This window comes from Danio rerio, chromosome 4 (genome assembly GCF_052040795.2).
Source record: "Danio rerio strain M-AB ecotype USA chromosome 4, GRCz13ab, whole genome shotgun sequence".
In the NCBI taxonomy this organism is placed as follows: Eukaryota; Metazoa; Chordata; class Actinopteri; order Cypriniformes; family Danionidae; genus Danio; species Danio rerio.
In genome coordinates, this window is record NC_141024.2 from 59,945,001 (window position 1) to 59,970,414 (window position 25,414).

General features: G+C 40.9%; 2 protein-coding genes, 1 long non-coding RNA gene and 11 other non-coding genes across 15 annotated transcripts in view; 12 read left to right on the top strand and 2 right to left on the bottom strand.

Annotated features, from left to right (window-relative positions):
- The window catches only part of LOC137491106 (uncharacterized), a 421,384-nt gene that overhangs the window by 276,502 nt on the left and 119,468 nt on the right, over window positions 1-25,414 (bottom strand). The gene's annotated exons all lie outside the window — the stretch shown is intronic.
- LOC141381800 (uncharacterized) overlaps window positions 1-25,414 on the top strand; it is an 887,475-nt gene that overhangs the window by 198,635 nt on the left and 663,426 nt on the right. The window lies entirely within an intron of this gene.
- On the top strand, window positions 4,623-4,694 carry trnaq-uug (transfer RNA glutamine (anticodon UUG)). The gene has a single exon. It is a non-coding gene; the product is annotated as a tRNA-Gln (tRNA).
- Window positions 4,803-4,876, top strand: trnai-aau (transfer RNA isoleucine (anticodon AAU)). Its single transcript has one exon. It is a non-coding gene; the product is annotated as a tRNA-Ile (tRNA).
- Window positions 5,832-5,903, top strand: trnaq-cug (transfer RNA glutamine (anticodon CUG)). Its single transcript has one exon. It is a non-coding gene; the product is annotated as a tRNA-Gln (tRNA).
- trnai-aau (transfer RNA isoleucine (anticodon AAU)) lies at window positions 6,011-6,084 on the top strand. Its single transcript has one exon. It is a non-coding gene; the product is annotated as a tRNA-Ile (tRNA).
- Window positions 7,034-7,105, top strand: trnaq-cug (transfer RNA glutamine (anticodon CUG)). The gene has a single exon. It is a non-coding gene; the product is annotated as a tRNA-Gln (tRNA).
- On the top strand, window positions 7,213-7,286 carry trnai-aau (transfer RNA isoleucine (anticodon AAU)). Its single transcript has one exon. It is a non-coding gene; the product is annotated as a tRNA-Ile (tRNA).
- Window positions 8,408-8,481, top strand: trnai-aau (transfer RNA isoleucine (anticodon AAU)). Its single transcript has one exon. It is a non-coding gene; the product is annotated as a tRNA-Ile (tRNA).
- trnaq-cug (transfer RNA glutamine (anticodon CUG)) lies at window positions 9,433-9,504 on the top strand. The gene has a single exon. It is a non-coding gene; the product is annotated as a tRNA-Gln (tRNA).
- trnaq-cug (transfer RNA glutamine (anticodon CUG)) lies at window positions 10,635-10,706 on the top strand. Its single transcript has one exon. It is a non-coding gene; the product is annotated as a tRNA-Gln (tRNA).
- trnaq-cug (transfer RNA glutamine (anticodon CUG)) lies at window positions 11,836-11,907 on the top strand. Its single transcript has one exon. It is a non-coding gene; the product is annotated as a tRNA-Gln (tRNA).
- Window positions 13,218-13,291, top strand: trnai-aau (transfer RNA isoleucine (anticodon AAU)). Its single transcript has one exon. It is a non-coding gene; the product is annotated as a tRNA-Ile (tRNA).
- LOC137491149 (uncharacterized) lies at window positions 22,412-25,253 on the bottom strand. The gene is made up of 5 exons (XR_015942829.1): window positions 24,232-25,253; window positions 23,864-23,918; window positions 23,592-23,763; window positions 22,995-23,139; window positions 22,412-22,505 (listed from the first exon to the last, which is right to left on the bottom strand). It is a non-coding gene; the product is annotated as an uncharacterized LOC137491149 (long non-coding RNA).

Genomic DNA, 25,414 nt, shown 5'->3' on the forward strand with positions numbered 1-25,414 from the left:
ACGAACTTGAACCCTGGACCCTCTACCGACTCCGCTAAAGCTGGGGAACAATAGTCTGTTTTGGAAGGGGAAGAAAAAAGCACAAGAAAAATAAGAAAATTTGAGAAACTGAGAAAAAAAGAAGCGAAATTAAGGTTATATTTTGTAATTTTTGCCCACCAGAAACTACTCAATGCATATATAACAGTACTGGTTCAAGAAATATGTCCATAAATAACACTTTGGGTAGATCACAAGGTTCAATCCCCGACTGGAGCAGGTATCTAACCAGGTTTAGTAATGGGTTGATCATGAACATTTCTTTCATTTTAAACGAATCTTCAATATGATTTGGGAACTACAAGTCCTCTCAGGGAATGATTTGTTAATTTGCGCATGCGTACATTTGGGCAGGTGGTATCGTTATTTCAAGTCTTCATCACATTTCGTGTCGTTCATCGCGGAAAGGCAGAAACCAATCATATGCGTTTAGAGCCGAAAAAATATTTGATCCGTTCATCTCTCGAGTCCTCTATCGGGTCTGAGTCATTCGTTCCTCACGGGCCAATCATACGCGTTTAGAGCAGGAAAAAAGAATCGATCCGTTCATCTCTTGAGTCCTCTATCGGGTTTGAGTCATTCGTTCCTCACGGGCCAATCATACACGTTTAGAGCTGGAAAAAGAATTGATCCGTTCATCTCTTGAGTCCTCTATCGGGTCTGAGTCACTCGTTCATCATGGGCCAATCATACGCATTTAGAGCCGGAAAAAGAATTGATCCGTTCACCTCATGAGTCAGGTCTGAATTTGGAGAAAAGCTCAGCCACTGCACTTGACACCACCAACACTGGTTTGAAGTGCAGCTCAGGTTAAATACTCTCTCTCCTCTCTAGAAAGATCCAATGATTGCAACCAGGTGGACACAGTTACCTGCAGGGAGAGAGAGAGGAAAAACACAAAGCTCATTGTCCACCAAAAGATACGTCTCAGGACGCAAGCCCTGGGAGAACCGCTATCACCCTCCTGGAGCATATACAGGCAAGAAATCCATTAATTAGTTGTTATGGAAGTTATTCATTAAGCTTTTAATGTACTACACAAAATGGTAATCTAAATGTTTATTTTATCATTAGTTTTATTTAATATATGTTTTTTATTGTTTTATTTTTTTAAGGTGAATTGCTGGGAATGGAGCACCTTTACAGCCAGACCAGCAAAACCCTGACTCCGGTGCTCCAGAACCCAGAGGAGGAAGACAGGCTGGTGGAGGAAGTTGATGACGAGGATCTACAAGATGAAGGGTTTGAGGAGGAGATCATGAAGGACATCACAGTTCCAGTGCTGTTTGAGGATGACCCCTGCCGTGATCTCAGAAACAGCCCCTCATCTTCGCCTCTGCCTCAGTCCACAGCATCACTGGCTGAGCCGTCCACATCAGCTGGTGGAGAAGGACAGCTTCCTAGCCCAGCCCCCTCAGTGCCGTCACAGCCATCCGAGTCTGGAGACAGTCTCTCTGTTGAGGCTCAGGTAAGATATATTAAGAACTTAATTTGATTTAGTCTTTTTTTATTCCACATATACTAAATTTATTCTGTATTTACCAGGGAGTAGTCATTGGACCTGATGGCATTGCTGGGTGGGACAAGGTGCAGGATCTGGCTGCTTATTTGGTAGGTCTTCGTGAGGCTCCTTACCTCACTGACCTGCAGGTGACAGAGGCCATTCAGCTGTGGACAGCTCTCCTGGATGTTGATAAACAGCGCATCAACTACCAGCCTCGACATCAGCCTCAGCTGACACATGGGCGCTTTAAGGCACCGAAGCGCTCCGGAGTCACTCCAGATGTGGAGAGCGTCAAGCGCTGTCTGATTGGACATCCTGGGGGTCCAGCACAGTGGCCTACCACCAGCCGCTTGGTTGAGGCCATTTGTACAAAGCTGTGTGCCGTACACAAGTCCACTTCCAAGAAGGCTGATGTTCGCACGCCCAGGTGGTCTAAAATACTGACCGATTACCACCACATCCGGGATCTGGTGCTTGGCAGTCGCAGGCTGATGGATGAAACAGTGATCCAGCTTTTTGAGCTAAACCAGAAGACGCTTATTCAGTGGTAAGCAAAGCACATTATTTTCTTTAAATTACCTGAATACTTATAAATTAAAATATATGAATAATACATATCATTTATTATCAGGTTTCAACGGAGGCAAAAGGATCAGGAAATGAGTGTACTCACTCAGGGACTGACTCCACTTGATCCAATTGCTGTGGCAGATATGCAGCTTCCTTTGCCGAGGGAAAAATTGGACGAGGCACCATCAACATCAGGCCCCAAACACCAGTTTGTCTTTCCTCCAAATAAAGAAGGACAGGCACCTCTTCATCGACCTGGTCGAAAGTCTGCTTCTGCAACCACCACAGTTTGCTCCTTCCTGCCGGATGCCACCACAGTGTGCTCCTTTCCACCGGCACCCACGACGGTATGCCCCATCGTGCCAACCCCCACCACAGTCTGCCACATTGCACCAGCCCCTACCATGGTGTGCCCCGTCACACCGACCTTGACCACAGTGCGCCCCATCTCGCCAGCCTCCACCACAGTGTGCCCCATCATACCAGCCTCCACCACAGTGCACCCTATTGCGCCGGCCCCCACCACAGTGCGCCCCATTGTGTCTGCCCCCACCACGGTGTGCTCCTTTCCACCGACCCCCAGCACGGTGTGCCCCATTGCACCACCCCCCATAGCACCAGGTGTTGTGCAGCCCATTTCAGGACCTGGATCATTGTTTGGCACACTTGTTTTTAACCCAGACATGAGTGTGTCAATGGTGATTCCATCATTTGCTGCACCAACATCCAGTGCAGTCCCAGCTTCACCTGCACCTGCTGTTCCTCCACCTGCACCTGCTCCACCTGCACCTGCTGTTCCTCCACCTGCACCTGCTCCACCTGCTGTTCCTGTGTCCCGTTACGTCCAGAGGAACAGGCGCAGACGGGAACAGGAGAAGGAAAGTGGAGTCCACAAAAGGAAGTATGTGCGTGCGGATACTTTTAATGTTTGCAGCAAATGTGGGCAACCAAAGACTAAGGAGTTTGGCCATAGCCGATTTGGTAATGCCACATTTTGCCTGCAAACTTCAAATGGCAAATCCTTAGAGGACTGGTTGGCACTCCAGCTCCAGAATGAAGGACAAATTGCTATATATATTTTTGTAAATGTTACATGGGTACTCTCTCTCTCTCTCTCATTTTATTTAATTTTTGTGTGTTAATATTTAGCATTTTAAAGTGGCACTTATAGGCCCACTCTTATTTTGTCTTGTGTGTACTTATTTAATATTTGTGTGCATTTTAAGTAAAAATATATTTATATTTCTTAAAAAATAGCATTTTATACATTGCTTAAATACTATATTTTATACATTACGTGCCCCCACTCTTGCATTTTATTATTTATTTATATTATTGTTTAATATATTGTGTATATAAAAATAAATATATATATAGAGTATTGTTTTTATATAATGTGTATAATAAATAAATATATTTATATATAGTATTGTTTTAATATATTATACGTGCATAATAAATAAATATATATTGTATTGCTTTTATTTATTGTATATTATATAGTTTATATATAAAGATATGTTTTTATTTAGTTTTTTACATTTTTAAAATTGTTTTGCGATTTTAATATTTGTATTCATTTTAATAAACCATTTTGCATATTACTTGTTTTTGTGTGCATTCATTTAAAGTTATTACATAAAGAAATAAAACATATATTTATATATATATATATATATATATATATATATATATATATATATATATATATATATAGTATAGTATAGTATATATTAATATATTAATACATAAATATATATATAATATACTTATATATACATAAACATGCATACATATGTTTAATTGAAACATTTTCATTCATTTTTAATTAACGTAATATGCTTTTTAAGAACAATATCCACATAATAATAGTAATATCAATATAATTGCCTGTGTTACGTCAGTAAAATTTCAATAAGATTTCACAAAGCCGCGAACACTACTGCAAGCAAAATTTGTCGCATTTTTCCATTTTTTTCCGGCTTGTTCGCTTGCGAGTGAGCGAGAAGATTGGGCCCCTTCCTATGCTAAGCGAGCGCTCTACCATTTGAGCTAATTCCCCTCAGAAAAATTCAAATTGGTAGTTTTTGGCGTCAAAAAAAAAAAAAAGATCACATCTGCTCTGTGGTGGCCTCTTTGCCCTGCCCGCCGTTTAGTCGTCAAATTGCCTGGAATAGCGCGCTTTTCTTTTGAAGGCCCTACCTAGTCCTGCTCTAGTAAACGTGTGAGGAGCCCTGCATGCCTTCCTCCCAGATGGTCACGTTGCTTCTGGCGATGATTCCAATGGCCTAATCGACAGCACTCTATAATGCTATGTATTTAGCGCTTTGATGTCCCACTGCGTGTGAGGAGCCAGGCATGCCGAATGACGAGTTGCTCAGAAATCAATGCACATTGCCACTGCCTTGTATTGACATTCTGCTACTTTCTGGCAAGGCCGTTTTCTTATTTTTTTTTTTTTTTACATTTTTTTCTCTTTAGCCCGGGCAGCACCAACCAGAAGACTTGAGGTTCCATGGTGTAATGGTTAGCACTCTGGACTTTGAATCCAGTGATCCGAGTTCAAATCTCGGTGGGACCTTGTTTTTTTACCAGCACTGCACAAAAAAAAGCTGGAATAGCATTCTTATCTCTTGAAGGCCGGAAAATGACAATTACTCTGAGCTTTTTAGCAAACATGGCGGAAATAGGCCGGTTAGCTCAGCTGGTTAGAGCGTGGTGCTAATAACGCCAAGGTCGTGGGTTCGATCCCCGTACTGGCCAAACTTTTACCCTTTAAGGCCTCAGAGGCATTTCAGGATTCTGCTTAGTCTCACAGACATGTATGCTGCAGGATACTAGTGAAAGGGCAGACGAAATAGCTCTGTTGGGAGAGCATTAGACTTAAGATTTAAAGGTCCCTGGTCCGATCCTGGGTTTCGGCAAAACAGTGCTGTTGTTCTATTTTGTGCACAAGGGTCAGGTGACTGAAAGTCACCCAAAAAGCCTAGCTGCTTCACCCTTAAGTCCATCTGCTTCCACTTGACCAAAACGCTATCTTCCTCCCAGATAGTCACATTGCTTCTGGCGATGATTCCAATGGCCGGATCGACAGCACTCTATAATGCTAAGTATTTAGCGCTTTGATGTCCCACTGCGGACACGCTGCTGAATAAAAGAAAACTGACTTGATAGGGCTTCTGAAGGCTTGCAATGATATGTACTACACGGAAACCGGCAAAGCTGACGTAAGTAGTTTGGCTTTAAACCCTCAAGGTGCCACCAGCTTTGCAATAAAAGTCAATGTAAAAAGGCATTAACAACAGAGGTGGAGAATGCAGGCATTGTTCCCGCTACCTCTAGCATGCAAAGCGAGCGCTTAACCATTTGAGCTAATTCCCCTCAGAGCAATCAAAAATTGACGATTTTCGACGTGGTCAAAACAGAAAAAAAAGATCACATTTGCTCTGTGGTGGCCTCTTTGCCCTGCCTGCCGTTTAGTCGTCAAAATACCTGGAATAGTGCGCTTTTCTTTTGAAGGCCCTACCTGGTCCTGCTCCAGTAATCGTGTGAGGAGCCCTGCATGTCGAATGACGAGTTACTCAGAAATCAATGCAAATTGGCACTGCCTTGTATTGAGATTCTGCTACTTTCTGGCAAGGCCGTTTTCTTTTTCTTTTTTTTTTTTTTTTTACTTTTTTTTCTCTTTAGCCCGGGCAGCACCCACTAGAAGACTTGAGGTTCCATGGTGTAATGGTTAGCACTCTGGACTCTGAATCCAGTGATCCGAGTTCAAATCTCGGTGGGACCTTGTTTTTTTACCAGCACTGCACAAAAAAAGCTGGAATAGCATTCTTATCTCTTGAAGGCCGGAAAATGACAGTTACTCTGAGCTTTTTAGCAAACATGGCAGAAAGTAGCCGGTTAGCTCAGCTGGTTAGAGCGTGGTGCTAATAACGCCAAGGTTGCGGGTTCGATCCCCGCACTGGCCAAACTTTTACCCTTTAAGGCCTCAGAGGCATTTCAGGATTCTGCTTAGTCTCACAGACATGTATGCTGCAGGATACTAGTGAAAGGGCAGACGAAATAGCTTTGTTGGGAGAGCATTAGACTTAAGATTTAAAGGTCCCTGGTCCGATCCTGGGTTTCGGCAAAACAGTGCTGTTGTTCTATTTTGTGCACAAGGGTCAGGTGACTGAAAGTCACCCAAAAAGCCTAGCTGCTTCACCCTTAAGTCCACCTGCTTCCACTTGACCAAAACGCTATGTTCCTCCCAGATAGTCACATTGCTTCTGGCGATGATTCCAATGGCCGGATCGACAGCACTCTATAATGCTATGTATTTAGCGCTTTTATGTCCCACTGCGGACACGCTGCTGAATAAAAGAAAACTGTGACTTGATAGGGCTTCTGAAGGCTTGCAATGATATGTACTACACGGAAACCGGCAAAGCTGACGTAAGTAGTTTCGCTTTAAACCCTCAAGGTGCCACCAGCTTTGCAATAAAAGCCAATGTAAAAAGGCATGAAAACAGAGGTGGAGAATGCAGGCATTGTTCCCGCTACCTCTAGCATGCAAAGCGAGCGCTTAACCATTTGAGCTAATTCCCCTCAGAGCAATCAAAAAATTGGCAATTTTCGACGTGTTCAAAATAGAAAAAAAAGATCACATTTGCTTTGTGGTGGCCTCTTTGCCCTGCCTGCCGTTTAGTCATCAAATTGCCTGGAATAGTGCGCTTTTCTTTTGAAGGCCCTACCTGGTCCTGCTCCAGTAAACGTGTGAGGAGCCCTGCATGCCGAATGACGAGTTACTCAGAAATCAATGCACATTGCCACTGCCTTGTATTGACATTCTGCTACTTTCTGGCAAGGCCGTTTTCTTTCTTTTTTTTTTTTCTTTTTTTTCTCTTTAGCCCGGGCAGCACCAACCAGAAGACTTGAGGTTCCATGGTGTAATGGTTAGCACTCTGGACTCTGAATCCAGTGATCCGAGTTCAAATCTCGGTGGGACCTTGTTTTTTTACCAGCACTGTACAAAAAAAGCTGGAATAGCATTCTTATCTCTTGAAGGCCGGAAAATGACAGTTACTCTGAGCTTTTTAGCAAACATGGCGGAAAGTGGCCGGTTGGCTCAGCTGGTTAGAGCGTGGTGCTAATAACGCCAAGGTCGCGGGTTCGATCCCCGTACTGGCCAAACTTTTACCCTTTAAGGCCTCAGAGGCATTTCAGGATTCTGCCTAATCTCACAGACATGTATGCTGCAGGATACTTGTGAAAAGGCAGATGAAATAGCTCTGTTGGGAGAGCGTTAGACTTAAGATTAAAAGGTCCCTGGTCCGATCCTGGATTTCAGCAAAACAGTGCTGTTGTTCTTTTTTGTGCACAAGGTTCAGGTGACTGAAAGTCACCCAAAAAGCCTAGCTGCTTTACCCTTAAGTCCACCTGCTTCCACTTGACCAAAATGCTATCTTCCTCCCAGATAGTCACATTGCTTCTGGCAATGATTCCAATGGCCTGATCGACAGCACTCTATAATGCTATGTATTTAGCGCTTTGATGTCCCACTGCGGACACGCTGCTGAATAAAAGAAAACTGACTTGATAGGGCTTCTGAAGGCTTGCAATGATATGTACTACACGGAAACCGGCAAAGCTGACGTAAGTAGTTTGGCTTTAAACCCTCAAGGTGCCACCAGCTTTGCAATAAAAGTCAATGTAAAAAGGCATGAAAACAGAGGTGGAGAATGCAGGCATTGTTCCCGCTACCTCTAGCATGCAAAGCGAGCGCTTAACCATTTGAGCTAATTCCCCTCAGAGCAATCAAAAATTGACGATTTTCGACGTGGTCAAAACAGAAAAAAAAGATCACATTTGCTCTGTGGTGGCCTCTTTGCCCTGCCTGCCGTTTAGTCGTCAAATTGCCTGGAATAGTGCACTTTTCTTTTGAAGGCCCTACCTGGTCCTGCTCCAGTAATTGTGTGAGGAGCCCTGCATGCCGAATGACGAGTTACTCAGAAATCAATGCACATTGGCACTGCCTTGTATTGACATTCTGCTACTTTCTGGCAAGGCCGTTTTCTTTTTCTTTTTTTTTTTTTTTTCTTTTTTTTCTCTTTAGCCCGGGCAGCACCAACTAGAAGACTTGAGGTTCCATGGCGTAATGGTTAGCACTCTTGACTCTGAATCCAGTGATCCGAGTTCAAATCTCGGTGGGACCTTGTTTTTTTACCAGCACTGCACAAAAAAAGCTGGAATAGCATTCTTATCTCTTGAAGGCCGGAAAATGACAGTTACTCTGAGCTTTTTAGTAAACGTGGCTGGTTAGCTCAGCTGGTTAGAGCCTGGTGCTAATAACGCCAAGGTTGCGGGTTCGATCCCCGTACTGGCCAAACTTTTACCCTTTAAGGCCTCAGAGGCATTTCAGGATTCTGCTTAGTCTCACAGACATGTATGCTGCAGGATACTAGTGAAAGGGCAGACGAAATAGCTCTGTTGGGAGAGCATTAGACTTAAGATTTAAAGGTCCCTGGTCCGATCCTGGGTTTCGGCAAAACAGTGCTGTTGTTCTATTTTGTGCACAAGGGTCAGGTGACTGAAAGTCATCCAAAAAGCCTAGCTGCTTCACCCTTAAGTCCACCTGCTTCCACTTGACCAAAACGCTATCTTCCTCCCACATAGTCACATTGCTTCTGGCGATGATTCCAATGGCCGGATCGACAGCACTCTATAATGCTATGTATTTAGCGCTTTGATGTCCCACTGCGGACACGCTGCTGAATAAAAGAAAACTGTGACTTGATAGGGCTTCTGAAGGCTTGCAATGATATGTACTACACGGAAACCGGCAAAGCTGACGTAAGTAGTTTGGCTTTAAACCCTCAAGGTGCCACCAGCTTTGCAAAAAAAACCAATGTAAAAAGGCATAAAAACAGAGGTGGAGAATGCAGGCATTGTTCCCGCTACCACTAGCATGCAAAGCGAGCGCTTAACCATTTGAGCTAATTCCCCTCAGAGCAATCAAAAAATTGGCAATTTTCGACGTGTTCAAAATAGAAAAAAAAAGATCACATTTGCTCTGTGGTGGCCTCTTTTCCCTGCCTGCCGTTTAGTCATCAAATTGCCTGGAATAGTGCGCTTTTCTTTTGAAGGCCCTACCTGGTCCTGCTCCAGTAAACGTGTGAGGAGCCCTGCATGCCGAATGACGAGTTACTCAGAAATCAATGCACATTGGCACTGCCTTGTATTGACATTCTGCTACTTTCTGGCAAGGCCGTTTTCTTTCTTTTTTCTTTTTTCTTTTTTTTCTGTTTAGCCCGGGCAGCACCAACCAGAAGACTTGAGGTTCCATGGTGTAATGGTTAGCACTCTGGACTCTGAATCCAGTAATCCAAGTTCAAATCTTGGTGGGACCTTGTTTTTTTACCAGCACAGCACGAAAAAAAGCTGGAATAGCATTCTTATCTCTTGAAGGCCGGAAAATGACATTTACTCTGAGCTTTTTAGCAAACATGGTGGAAAGTGGCCGGTTAGCTCAGCTGGTTAGAGCATGGTGCTAATAACGCCAAGGTAGCGGGTTCGATCCCTGTACTGGCCAAACTTTTACCCTTTAAGGCCTCAGAGGCATTTCAGGATTCTGCTTAGTCTCACAGACATGTATGCTGCAGGATACTTGTGAAAGGGCAGACGAAATAGCTCTGTTGGGGGAGCATTAGACTTAAGATTTAAAGGTCCCTGGTCCGATCCTGGATTTCAGAAAAACAGTGCTGTTGTTCTATTTTGTGCACAAGGGTCAGGTGACTGAAAGTCACCCAAAAAGCCTAGCTGCTTCACCCTTAAGTCCACCTGCTTCCACTTGACCAAAACGCTATCTTCCTCCCAGATAGTCACATTGCTTCCGGCGATGATTCCAATGGCCTGATCGACAGCACTCTATAATGCTATGTATTTAGCTCTTTGATGTCCCACTGCGGACACGCTGCTGAATAAAAGAAAACTGACTTGATAGGGCTTCTGAAGGCTTGCAATGATATGTACTACACGGAAACCGGCAAAGCTGACGTAAGTAGTTTCGCTTTAAACCCTCAAGGTGCCACCAGCTTTGCATAAAAAGCCAATGTAAAAAGGCATTAAAAAAAGAGGTGGAGAATGCAGGCATCGTTCCCGCTACCTCTAGCATGCAACGCGAGCGCTTAACCACTTGAGCTAATTCCCCTCAGAGCAATAAAAAACTGACGATTTTCGACGTGGTCAAAATAGAAAAAAAGATCAAATTTGCTCTGTGGTTGCCTCTTTGCCCTGCCTGCCGTTTAGTCGTCAAATTGCCTGGAATAGTGCGCTTTTCTTTTGAAGGCCCTACCTGGTCCTGCTCCAGTAAACGTGTGAGGAGCCCTGCATGCCGAATGACGAGTTACTCAGAAATCAATGCACATTGGCACTGCCTTGTATTGACATTCTGCTACTTTCTGGCAAGCCCGTTTTCTTTTTCTTTTTTTTTTTTACTTTTTTTTTCTTTAGCCCGGGCAGCACCAACCAGAAGACTTGAGGTTCCATGGTGTAATGGTTAGCACTCTGGACTCTGAATCCAGTGATCCGAGTTCAAATCTTGGTGGGATCTTGTTTTTTTAACCAGCACTGCACAAAAAAAGCTGGAATAGCATTCTTATCTCTTGAAGAAAATGACTGTTACTCTGAGCTTTTTAGCAAACATGGCAGAAAGTGGCTGGTTAGCTCAGCTGGTTAGAGCGTGGTGCTAATAACGCCAAGGTTGCGGGTTCGATCCCCGTACTGTCCAAACTTTTACCCTTTAAGGCCTCAGAGGCATTTCAGGATTCTGCTTAGTCTCACAGACATGTATGCTGCAGGATACTAGTGAAAGGGCAGACGAAATAGCTCTGTTGGGAGAGCATTAGACTTAAGATTTAAAGGTCCCTGGTCCGATCCTGGGTTTCGGCAAAACAGTGCTGTTGTTCTATTTTGTGCACAAGGGTCAGGTGACTGAAAGTCACCCAAAAAGCCTAGCTGCTTCACCCTTAAGTCCACCTGCTTCCACTTGACCAAAACGCTATCTTCCTCCCAGATAGTCACATTGCTTCTGGCGATGATTCCAATGGCCTGATCGACAGCACTCTATAATGCTATGTATTTAGCGCTTTGATGTCCCACTGCGGACACGCTGCTGAATAAAAGAAAACTGTGACTTGATAGGGCTTTTGAGGGCTTGCAATGATATGTGCTACACGGAAACCGGCAAAGCTGACGTAAGTAGTTTGGCTTTAAACCCTCAAGGTGCCACCAGCTTTGCAAAAAAAGCCAATGTAAAAAGGCATAAAAACAGAGGTGGAGAATGTAGGCATTGTTCCCGCTACCTCTAGCATGCAAAGCGAGCGCTTAACCATTTGAGCTAATTCCCCTCAGAGCAATCAAAAATTGACTATTTTCGACGTGTTCAAAATAGAAAAAAAAAGATCACATTTGCTCTGTGGTGGCCTCTTTGCCCTGCCTGCCGTTTAGTCGTCAAATTGCCTGGAATAGTGCGCTTTTCTTTTGAAGGCCCTACCTGGTCCTGCTCCAGTAAACGTGTGAGGAGCCCTGCATGCCGAATGACGAGTTACTCAGAAATCAATGCACATTGGCACTGCCTTGTATTGACATTCTGCTACTTTCTGGCAAGGCCGTTTTCTTTTTTTTTTTTCTTTTTTCTTTTTTTTCTGTTTAGCCCGGGCAGCACCAACCAGAAGACTTGAGGTTCCATGGTGTAATGGTTAGCACTCTGGACTCTGAATCCAGTAATCCAAGTTCAAATCTTGGTGGGACCTTGTTTTTTTACCAGCACAGCACGAAAAAAAGCTGGAATAGCATTCTTATCTCTTGAAGGCCGGAAAATGACATTTACTCTGAGCTTTTTAGCAAACATGGTGGAAAGTGGCCGGTTAGCTCAGCTGGTTAGAGCATGGTGCTAATAACGCCAAGGTAGCGGGTTCGATCCCTGTACTGGCCAAACTTTTACCCTTTAAGGCCTCAGAGGCATTTCAGGATTCTGCTTAGTCTCACAGACATGTATGCTGCAGGATACTTGTGAAAGGGCAGACGAAATAGCTCTGTTGGGGGAGCATTAGACTTAAGATTTAAAGGTCCCTGGTCCGATCCTGGATTTCAGAAAAACAGTGCTGTTGTTCTATTTTGTGCACAAGGGTCAGGTGACTGAAAGTCACCCAAAAAGCCTAGCTGCTTCACCCTTAAGTCCACCTGCTTCCACTTGACCAAAACGCTATCTTCCTCCCAGATAGTCACATTGCTTCCGGCGATGATTCCAATGGCCTGATCGACAGCACTCTATAATGCTATGTATTTAGCTCTTTGATGTCCCACTGCGGACACGCTGCTGAATAAAAGAAAACTGACTTGATAGGGCTTCTGAAGGCTTGCAATGATATGTACTACACGGAAACCGGCAAAGCTGACGTAAGTAGTTTCGCTTTAAACCCTCAAGGTGCCACCAGCTTTGCATAAAAAGCCAATGTAAAAAGGCATTAAAAAAAGAGGTGGAGAATGCAGGCATCGTTCCCGCTACCTCTAGCATGCAACGCGAGCGCTTAACCACTTGAGCTAATTCCCCTCAGAGCAATAAAAAACTGACGATTTTCGACGTGGTCAAAATAGAAAAAAAGATCAAATTTGCTCTGTGGTTGCCTCTTTGCCCTGCCTGCCGTTTAGTCGTCAAATTGCCTGGAATAGTGCGCTTTTCTTTTGAAGGCCCTACCTGGTCCTGCTCCAGTAAACGTGTGAGGAGCCCTGCATGCCGAATGACGAGTTACTCAGAAATCAATGCACATTGGCACTGCCTTGTATTGACATTCTGCTACTTTCTGGCAAGGCCTTTTTCTTTTTCTTTTTTTTTTTACTTTTTTTTTCACCTTAGGCCGGGCAGCACCAACCAGAAGACTTGAGGTTCCATGGTGTTATGGTTAGCACTCTGGACTCTGAATCCAGCAAACCAATTTCAAATTTCGGTGGGACCTTGTTTTTTTACCAGCACCGCACAAAAAAACCTGGAATAGCATTCTTATCTCTTGAAGGCCGGAAAATGACAGTTACTCTGAGCTTTTTAGCAAACATGGTGGAAAGTGGCCGGTTAGCTCAGCTGGTTAGAGCGTGGTGCTAATAACGCCAAGGTCATGGGTTTGATCCCCATACTGGCCAAACTTTTACCCTTTAAGGCCTCAAAGGCATTTCAGGATTCTGCTAAGTCTCACAGACATGAATGCTGCAGGATTCTTGTGAAAGGGCAGACGAATTAGCTCTGTTGGGAGAGCGTTAGACTGAAGATCTAAAGGTCCGTGGTTCGATCCCGGGTTTCGGCAAAACAGTCATGTTGTTCTATTTTGTGCACAAGGGTCAGGTGACTAAAAGTCACCCAAAAGCCTAGCTGCTTCACCCTTAAGTCCACCTGCTTCCACTTGACCAAAACACTATCTTCCACCCAGATGGTCACGTTGCTTCTGGAGATGATTCCAATGGCCTGATCGACAGCACTCTATAATGCTATGTATTTAGCGCTTTGATGTCCCACTGCGGACACGCTGCTGAATAAATGAAAACTATGATTTGATAGGGCTTCTGAAGGTTTGCAATGATTTGTACTACACGGAAACCGGCAAAGCTGATGTAAGTAGTTTCGCTTTAAATCCTCAAAGTGCCACCAGCTTTGCAAAAAAAGCCAATGTAAAAAGGCATGAAAACAGAGGTGGAGAATGCAGGCATTGTTCCCGCTACCTCTAGCATGCAAAGCGAGCGCTTAACCATTTGAGCTAATTCCCCTCAGGGCAATCAAAAATTGGCAATTTTCGACGTGGTCAAAATAGAAAAAAAAGATCAAATTTGCTCTGTGGTGGCCTCTTTGCCCTGCCTGCCGTTTAGTCGTCAAAATGCCTGGAATAGTGCGCTTTTCTTTTGAAGGCCCTACCTGGTCCTGCTCCAGTAAACGTGTGAGGAGCCCTGCATGCCGAATGACGAGTTACTCAGAAATCAATGCACATTGGCACTGCCTTGTATTGACATTCTGCTACTTTCTGGCAAGCCCGTTTTCTTTTTCTTTTTTTTTTAAATTTTTTTCTTTAGCCCGGGCAGCACCAACTGGAAGACTTTTATTAAGCTTGGCAGTAAGTGGCCGGTTAGCAAATACTGCCACCTGTAAGTCGTGGTTATTCTTGGTTACACCGGCCAATCACTTTGTGAGCTGGAACCAAGATTCACCCTATTCTTGGTTAAGACAGCCAATCGTGTTCCGAGTTACAATGAACGCTATGGCCAATCAGAGCCCTTATACCATCCATGATTTGTACTGTAATAAAAGATTTTGACCCGGATCAATTCGGATACCAATTGCAAAGCAAGTATTTTTTTAACAAGGTGGTTTAAATTAATAACCATTACAGTAACGTTAATTACTACAACATAATTATTATATGATTGTTATAATATAATAATTATATTATATATATTATATATATTATATTATAAATATATATAACAATTATTTGTATTGGTCATGTAAGGGTCATATATTAACTGAACTTCTAATGTTGTGGGTGAGTGCTGTGCATACTAATTAGCATTTTTGCAGAAGTAGATAGATGCGGGTCCAAAATTAAATTCAGCTCTGCAGAAACTTCCTGTCTGAAGAGAGGTGTTAAAACTGAACACAGAACACAGAAAGATGTATACTTTGTTGTTGGGCAGAGAATTCGTAGAAAAAGAGGAAGTATGTCGAAGGGGCGGCCAATGGAGGACAAGTGACGTTACACCAAAACTCCACCTGTTAAGATTGGTGGTGTATATATGCTGAAGTCAGGAAATGTATGTTAGTTGCGAACCTCTTGAATGTAATTCTTGTATTGCATTGGGGTAATGTAACCCAGAGCTCTGTCATCGAATTATTTATTTGTATCTAATAAATTACTAATATTTTTGACATTGAAGAAAAACCTCTCCAGACCTTTTCTTATTGAACACGCATGGAATAGAGATAGATATTCCAACAATTTGGTCACCTCCTATGTGGAAAAGGGGGAGAGGAAGTTATTGATCTGTCGTATTGCATTGACATCATCGGCGCCGAAAAAATAAGGTAAGCAGAAAACCTGTTACATCGAATTTCTGCAATTGGCCTAATCTAAATTGTTTGATGTCATGTGATATGTAGGATTGATGTAGTTAAAAGTATAAGCATTTAAATAATTTGATGAGTTTAAATGTATATATGCTTTAAATGTTAACCAGTCTGTCAGAATAATATGAAGAAATAGATAGGGTAGTTTAGAATAGTATAGAATAGTGTAGAGAAGCCTAATAGTTTAGGATAGAGTAGTATAGTGTAGATACAGGAAGGCCAGGATGGGCTGAGACTGTATTGCACAGGAGACCAGATAAAGCTGTGACTGTGCAGCTTCGGGTATTATTACGGTTTCGTCATATGGCATTCACTAAGTAAATCAGAACATAAGTTGATACACTTTGACTGTTTTTGCTTGTTTGGTAGAAGGAAAGATCAGACGAGGTCTGTGCTCCTACACTGAATTGAATAGAATACCATCCTAGGGTGTGCTGTTCAGGTGACTGCTGTCTCTGCAAATACTGTGATTTTATCTGGGCAACGGCATTGACAAATGCTGAATTTTGGGCTATAAGTGTCACGTTGCAGGTTTGTGAGCTCTTCCGGAGTGTCTGTTTGATCATGTTGGTTTGTTTTTGTTCTCCACGTGTATCTGTTTTGATCACGTGTGATGACGGCACTCAGCTGGCTTGATGAGCCCGCCTGCTGAGGCTCTTATTCGGGCCTATATATGGGCCACGTTTTCTGTGTGTCTTTGTCAGTTCGTTACGTGTACTCATGTGTGTGTTTCTGTCTGTGCTCAGGACCGTGAGGAGTTTCTGCTAGAGCCTGATTTCCTGCTTGATCCCTGCCCTGTTCCTCTAGCCCTAGCACCGCACTCATTTGTTGCACCTGTTTTTTGAGTTTGACTGTGTCAAATAAATTCCTTTTGTTCACTCGCAATTTGATCTATCTGAACATTTATTTGAGTGTGACAAAACGAACTGACCTTCACCATGGATCCAGCGAGTGCATCACAGATTTCGGAGTTCCTCACAACCAACAGTGCCCAGATCGATCGCCAAGATGAAGCGTTGGCCACCACAGCACAGGCTATCCAGGCCCTGGTTGGGCAGGTTTCACTGCTGACTACGCAGGTACAACAGCTGGGTTCTGGAGCAACTCAAGCGGATCCTGCACCAGCTCCGGAGGTGATGCCTGCGCCAGTGATTGCTAACGCTAGCCGCTCTGCTGAGCCTCACCTTTCTCCTCCGACTTGCTATGCTGGAGAGCCTCACTTGTGTCGGTCCTTCCTGGCCAAATGCTCCCTGTACATCACCCTGCAGCCATCCTTGTTTTCGTCTGAGCTGTCCAAGGTGGCGTTTGTAATCACCCTCTTGTCTGGAAGAGTAGCCCAATGGGGTACCACAGCATGGGAGAAAAAGCTACCATGTTGTTCATCCTTCGATCTTTTCTTCAAAGAACTCAAAAAGGTCTTTGATCGGGCCGCCTCTGGGAGAGAGGCCGCCCGAGTCCTTGCTGAGCTTCGCCAGGGGAATCGGAGCGTGGCGGACTATTCAATCGAGTTCCGCACGTTGGCTGCTGAAAGCGGTTGGAACGCAGAGGCTCAATGGGACATGTTCCTTCATGGCCTTTCTGATCTTCTCCAGGATGAGATCTACTCTTTAGATCTGCCTAAGGCGCTGGACAAATTAGTGGATCTGGCTATCCAGGTGGATTCCAGACAGCTCCGCCGTGAGAGTTGCTTGAGGCATGGCAGATTTCCGGATCCTGTTCCTGAGCTTCCGGTCTCGGCGGTGGTGCCGGAGATGAGTAGCGCTGTCCCGGAGCCCATGCAGGTGGAGCCCATACAACCCATTGCAGTACGCGCACTCAGCAGACTTTCCCTTCCCACTATCACTCACTCCACTAAACCCATTAAACTGATCACGTCTGGAAATCATGTTGAAAACATTTCATTTTTTTTAACAGACTGTTCTATCACACCGGTGGTTTTAGGTCATCCTTGGTTGATTCTCCATAAGCCTCATATCAACTGGGGTCTTAATACTATATTTTCGTGGAGTGAGAATTGTCATCAGTCTTGTCTTTCATCTGCTCGTTCTGCTGTTTCTTGTTCTGTGTTTCAGGAGGAGTGCATGGACCTGTCAAACATGCCCAGTGAGTACCTCGACCTGAAGAGAGTGTTCAGTACGTCTCGAGCTGCTTCACTGCCTCCTCACCGTCCCTATGACTGTGCAATAGCCTTATTGCCAGGTACGTCTTCGCCCAAAGGCAAGTTATACTCTCTTTCTATTCCTGAGAGAGAGGCCGTGGAGAAATATATTTCTGATTCTCTAGCAGCCAAGATCATACGGCCCTCTTCTTCACCGGCGGGGGCGTTTTTTTTTCCGTGAAAAAGAAGGATGGGTCTCTTAGACCCTGCATTGACTATCGAGGGCTGAACAGCATCACGGTGAAGAACACGTATCCTTTGCGGCTGATGTCTTCAGCGTTCGAGCGTCAGCAAGGGGCTTCGTTTTTCACGAAATTAGATCTCCCTAACGCATATAATTTGGTTCGCATGAAGCAGGGTCATGAGTGGAAAACTGAATTTTTGACCCACAGGGGGCATTTTGAATATTGTGTTCTTTCGTTCGGGCTTTCTAATGCTCCTGCGGTTTTCCAAGCACTTGTAAATGACGTGTTGCGAGACATGATAGATCAGTTTATTTATGTCTACCTGGATGACATTCTGATTTTTTCTCGTTCTCTCCAGGAACATGTGCAGCACGTCAGGCGAGTGCTTCAGCGGCTGCTAGAGAATGGGCTTTTTGTCAAGGCGGAGAAATGCGTGTCCCATGCACAGTCTGTTCCCTTTCTAGGACACATTGTGTCAGTCAAGGGGGTGCACATGGATCCAGAGAAGGTTCAGGCTGTGGTAAATTGGCCAATTCCGGAGTCTCGTAAGGCCCTGCAGAGATTTCTGGGCTTCGCCAATTTTTACTGGCGTTTTATTCGCAATTTCAGCCAGCTCGCCGAAAAGGAAGTCAGAAAAAAGGAGCCACTCCTTTTCATGAGGAAGAAGCAGTTGAAGTAGGGGCAGAAGAGAGTAAATTATATTAAAAGAGTATATAAAATTGTTTTGATTAAATAATGATAGACTGTGATATAATAATTAGGGATATAGTATCAGTTACAAAATAAACAGATCTATTACAATGCAGTATAAAAAAGACAAGTGAAATAAAGAAATAATGGGAAATATGCTTAATACAGTTATATTTGTTGAAATGGAATTTGAAGCTATACGAATGAGTATATTAATAAAGAAATGAATTTACTAAATAGAGGAGGATGACTTAAACAATAGACCAGTAGTTGTTGACTAGAACAATAAGAACAAATAAATTAATAATACTAATAGGAAAAATAAAGAGAAATTAAAATACAACATAAAGACCAGCTACTAAAGAAACATTAGAATAAATACATTAGAGGAAAAATGAGGAACATGACTTCGAGATGAGCTGTTAAACAGCAAAGAGATAAAATTGGCATAAGTCTCTGGTCGATGAAGAGAAAAATTAGAAGAAAATGTGACAGTTTAAAATTGATCAACTGAAGAGTTAATGAGCAAATATGTAAGGAAGATAAAAAATATGGATAAGAAAAACTTAAAAGCTTAGAATTAAAGAAATCCAAGTTATGGTTTGATAGAAAATAGAAGAAGATATGTTTAAAATATATTGAAATATGTTTGAAAAATATTATATACATAGAGAGAGAGAAAGACAGACATTAAACCGATGAGATAGAAACTAGAAAAATAGTTGCACTTGAAACACTTTGAGAAAGTGACACTTTGAGGAACTGAGATTTGATGTGAGAGGACAAGACTGAGTTTAGGTGAAAAAACTAAATAGAATAATAATATTAGTAATAATAATGATAAAAAAATTGTTATTGCTTACACTGGCTGTTTTCATCTATGAAAGTCAGCAGCATAAGACTATCTAAGCCATCATCTAGGGTCAAAGAAAAATCATGGACACTTAGTGGATGTTATGAACAAGATGAAGTGAGTTCAATTTCTCTTTATTTAAAATGATAAACACCAAGAAAGAAATGGATAATTAAACATTGCATTTCAGATATAAAAATATATATTAAACAAACATGAGGGGTCAAGGCCTAATATAAACCCTGAGATATAGCAATAATGTTGAACAATTATACCACAGGGTAGGCCATGTCATAATTTGTGTTTTATGAATAATAACCCAACTGTGTCTTGTTTTTTAGTCTCCACCATCGTAGTGCCCTACAGCTTTGCCTGCAGACTAAGCAGACCATAGTGCTGAGTGGATGGGAGTGAAGATGTCAAACTGTACTTAAAACTATTATTGGAGGTTAAATTGATTTTAAACTTAATAAAACCTGTCTCATTGGTTAGACTCTAGAATGTGGTCTCAATGGCTCACATGGTTCTTGAGTGCATGTTTCCCTAACATCAGAGATACCAAGTTCTGAAGGAAAACTGAGAAGGAGGTTGCAGTGAAGAAGAGCAGTAACTGGTCTCCATGAGACATTATTCCAAAGACGGGTAAGACTCTCGTTGGCCACCAGGAGCGACCTAAGCCAGGAATTTTGTTGCGGAAGACTAGGCACCTGTACAGGTAGGCAGGTATTGAGTGAGATGGTTGTGGAGTGGAGCAGTGATGCTTGAAAGGCCTAGAGCATCCGAATATTGAGGGGCACTTTGAAAGATCAGTGGTCTGCCTCAGAAATGTGGGCTCCTCCAAACCGGACCACAGCAAACTGCTAAATATGTCTGGAGGTCAGACACTCAGAAAAAGGAACTTGTGGGTAAAGTAAGAGGCAGGGTGTAGAGATGCGCGGATGGGCTATTATTTCATCCGCAACCGCATCACAAAACTCATCATCCGTCCGCCATCCATCCGCACTAACATTTTTGAAATTTTAAAACCGCACCCGCCCGCCATCTGCTGACTGAGCTCTTTATTTGAATGGCTTATTCCTTTTTATTATTAAATGAATGTTTCTTTATTGATTATTAGAAAATAGAGAATGACTTTAATGACATGCAGTTAATCCAAACGTGCAAGTCAAATCCAGCAGTAATTGACGCTTTGAAGTGACGCTATACAATACGAGGACGTGTCTTTTCACTTGATTTGACTCCTCGGTCCTTGAGTCTTTTCTTTGTGTCCTTCCCTCTCATCCTATAGGGGTGGAAAGACGAGGAAAGAAAGCAAGGAAAGGAAACGAGGATACACAAATAAGAAATGAGAAGCACCCCTATAAAGCTCTCAGAATATCAGCAGTGAACTCCGTCTCCAATTGGCGCACAGGGACAAAAATAAATAGCCTAAATTAAACGCACTGTACGGTACAATTTTTTAATTATTATTGTAGCCTAATAGAAAACGCATTTTGACACATCATTTGAACATTCAGACGAGAGCGCCTGGCCTCTAATGCGCCCTGCTGCACTGAAGGAGCGCTCGCTCGCAGCACGGAAGTTTGTAGATGAAGACTTCTGTACTTCACAGAATGAGAGGAGGAATCGGATACACTAATTCTGGATGAAGTCAGTCATAGGGTTTTTAGTTGGTGTGCCAGCTATGTGTACAAAAACAGTACAACCGCCCACCACCCGCCCGAATTTATTTAAAATATTATTTTTCGTCACGTCATCCGCCCGATCCGCGGATTCTCCGGCTGTAACCGCCATCCGCGCATCTCTAGCAGGGTGCTGTCAAGAACCATTTGAGGCCATATGATGACTGGTAATATAAAGGAGAAGGTTTTGTTATGAAAATAATAACTAAGAAAAAGACTTAAAGGAAAATATATAATGAATCTCTAAATGTATAATGTTGAAATGATATTTAACTATGTTTGCAAATTTTCATAGGTTTACTGATACAGGGCATGAACAGGATATAGGAGGAAGTACAATGTAATGGTGGTGACTAAAGAAGAAGAAACAACTATTGGTAACTGGAATCATTTGAATTATACATTTTGATGGAATTTATTATTTAAGTAAAGATTTACTAAAAGCAAAATATTATGTTGAATCATCTAAATTAAGATGGGATATTAAAAACTAGAAAAGGTTGGTAACAGAAAAAAATATTTATGCGTAAAGAAGAAATTGAAACATGAAAAATTGAACTCACTTCATCGGGTAAAAATTAATAGTTCTAATCTGATAAAAGAATTAAAACATAATAAGAGAGTTTAAGAAAACAGATTTTCTTTCACATGTAACCATGTGAAGAAGTTTAATGATGAAGTCAAAATACAGCTGAAAGAAACAAATAAGAAAATTTAGTGAGTTTTGGTTAGCTTATAAAAGTATATCAAGATTGTATGGGCAACTAGTTGAAGCGAAATGATGTAGAACTAATTAGTAGTCAAAAGAAAATCATAAAAATGATTAGAAGAAACTAAGTAATAAATAGTTGAGAAAATGAATTATCAAAAGTAGTGTCAAATTCAAAAAACTGATTGATTATTAGTGAAATACTTAAATGGAGGATTATAAAAGTAGTCAGCGCAGTGAAGAGGTTGTTTGTCGTTGAGCAATTAAGAGAAACACCTAGACAAGGTCATATGGAATCTGTTTTAGAAATTTTATTTAAGCTAAATTTTATAGTTATAAACATAGATGTGACTAATTTAATTTTAATAAAATTTTACAAGAAAGCAACAAACAAAGGAAGATTGTGTTTAATTTATGATTTAGAAGCAATTAAGGAGAATAGATTTTAAAGCTGAGGTTAATAGTGTATGCAGAAATATGGTCATACTGATGAAAAAATGTAAAGTGATTGATTTTTGAATTATCAGAGAGAGTGGTGATGATTAAGCATGTTGATTAAGGGTGGAGCCGAACCCGAATACGGTATTCGGAAAGGCACGAATAGCGTGTTTTTACGCCCTTACAAAAATAGCCTACAGGAATCCTGCAGGAATTTCATACAGGTATCCTACAGGATTTTCAGCTCATTTTCCTGTAGGAATACCTGCAGGAATTTTGTGAAGGAAATTTTAAGACAGAAATTTATGAAGGAAATTTATGCAGGGATTGTTCCTGCAGGAATTACAATCCTACAGGTCTATTAAAATATACAGTTCCTGCAGGATTATTGTGCAGGATAGATTTGAAGTTAGAGAAATTTCACAATGAATCAATGTATTTTCACAAATTATTTATTAAAATTGTTAAAAAAAAATAAAAATAAAAAGTAGACCAGAATCCAATGAACAGGCTGCGTTTACTCCATTTTCCTAAAAAAAAAAAAGAAAAAAAAGTGTCCTGTAAGTGGTAGAGTATACAGAATACAGTCTGTACAGTATAAAAACCATTACAGCTATGAAGAATCCCCATAAACAATTAATGGACCCTTTTCACAAAACTGTTATGATGTGTTGTTAAAGATCATCTGCATCCTAAATACCTTAAAGTTTTTAATATTTAGATTTTTTAAACTTATGTACATTTACATTCATTTATGTATAATACAATCTTTATGTCAAATTAAAAAAACAATGCGAGGAGTATCTAATGAAGTGTCTATGGGGACAGGACAGTAAATTTGACATTGTTTTCTGTAGCAAATAGAATTGTAAAAAAAAAAAAAAAGTTGTACTCTCTCATTCACTGCGCTCGGAGTTTACCAACTATGATGATTTCAGCTGCTAAAAAACACGCAAATGTGAAAAGGGTCCATACAAGTGTGTGCGTGTGTGTGTGTGCGTGCATGCACAAATGATTACCTTACTTGTAACTTGTGCTCATCATTTACTTTTTCCCTTACTGCTGCTCTGATCAATTTTATTGGTACGTTTGGAAACTTCTTCTCTACTACGTCTGTAAATTCCCCTCTTCTGAATATCCTCCTCCTGAGAGTTTCTTTGTTCTCTAAAGAGAAATAGATAAAGTTGAAAATACTTATCTTCAATCATGATAAAGCATGAGCAGGATTTAAGTTTCTGTTGATATGATAACCTTGGATAAAATATCACAATATTGTGATTACTGCTCTAAAATAAGTTATTTTTAAAAATCTGAGTAAAAAACAACAACTTAAACACATTTTATTTTAGAAAAGATTTTAAATATTTTGGAACGGCAAACATGTCAGGCTAAATAATTAAAATAAATCATTGACTGCTGCTGTCGTCATTAGTTTCAAAAACACAGATTTCTTTACAACACATAAAAAACCTTTACAAATACCTTGGAAACTGTATAGCAGAAAATATTGGTGGTTATAAAACCGTGACTTTTCCAAACAGACATAAATCTTGAAACCGCTTATTGTCCAATGCCTACTCATGATCACAAGTCTTGATGTTTGCTGTACGTTTTACCTTTAATGTCTAGAACTGTAGCTGGTGAACTTTCATCCTCATAGGCAACATCCACAACATCCCCAGGTTCAAATTTCTTTTTCAGTAGGTTCTTTTTAGAAACAATAATGTCATAGGTCGATGGTTCCTCCCTCCATTCCACTAATGTTAGGACTCATCTTTTGCCCATTTTCTAAGATAGATAAATATATAGACATAAATAAACACACACACACATGCACACAATTAATTCTGATGGCTACAGCTGACTGTATCCATGACAACAGTTTTACCTTAATGTACCTGCCAAAGAGTAGTTTGCTGTCCGGCCGTAGCGATAAATGATTTCTGAGGTAACAAAAAACTATATTAGCACCATTTATAAGCAGTGAAAATACTAAATAAAACACTGGTTATGTTAACAATGATAAAAATATCATTTCATATAGTAATTTTTTAAATTAAGTTCTGATATGATGTGCGGTAGTAGACCTTAGTATATTACGTTAGCAATGTACTAGTATGTACTAGTAGTATCTCGACTTTAAAAATCAGGTAAGTATTTGTTTTGGTGTTACAAAACAATTTACTGATTTAACATTAAAACAGAGCATTTATTAGAGCACTTTAACGATAAAATAACTTAAGAAAAGTGTTTTACCTTCAGAAGACGGTTGGTGACAGTTGACTGACGTGCATTCGAATCGGCGACGTGAAGCGAGTCATCTCAATGAATCGAATCTTTTCTCTGAATGATTCATTTTACCGGAGTTTATAATGTAAACTACACTGTAACGCCAGTAGGTGGCGAAAACGAGCGTCTTTTTTTAAGTGTGAAAGACTGTGTGAATCTGTAAAGCACAGATTCATCAAAACACACGTATTCCACAAACAAATCATTTATTTTGTTAAAGAAAAAAGTCTGTTTATAAGAATGTTTATTTTAATGTGTCTACTCAAGTCCATTTTGTCAAATAATACACACATATATTAGTAGTAGTCATTATTAACTTAAAATATTGTAAATATATAATGTGTTTAAAATAGACCTATACATTATTGGCAGCAATGTATTATCTAATTTTAATTTAGCATTTATATCTTATTTTATTTAAAATGTTTAACAAATGTTTATATTAATTTAATAATTAAATTTACTCTAACATTGCAGAAAACACATTATGTTTACCAATCACCTGAACAATAACCGTAACCTGCTTCTTTTAAAAGAATAAAAATGGAGTAAAAATTGTACTTAAATGAAGAGGCACCAGTTTCAGCTGCCACAAAAAGGCAATGGACACAGAATAAAATAGGTTGCTCAGGTCAAAAAGACAGAGAATAAAGGATAACAGCAACAAACATTTTAAAAGAAAGAGGAAGAGACTCTGTTGAACTCATAAAATGCACAGACATACGTTTAACATATACTACCTCAAGGACAGGTCTTGCATTTTTTTAATTTATTTATTTATTTTGATTTTTTTTGCATCTAACCAAACAGATTTTTAATAAATGAAAAAAAAAGTATAGAAATGAAACGTAAAAGTGTACAGCTTGCTTGTTTGCATAAATGCATAATTTGAATGGTTTAGTGTAATGGTTGATTTTTATAATTGCCTATAATCTTTTTGTATACTTTATGTAGTTATTTTCTTTTTTTTTGTTTGTTTGTTGTAATGTTTATCTGTTAGAACTCATATTGTATTGCTACCAAAAACAAGTGACACAATTTCTTTCATTCCAATTACAACAAATAATTCCTGCAAGCCCTGCAGGAATTATAAAATCCTGCAGGATTTGTCACTTGCTTGGATCCATTGTAAAAACCTGTAGGAAATTCC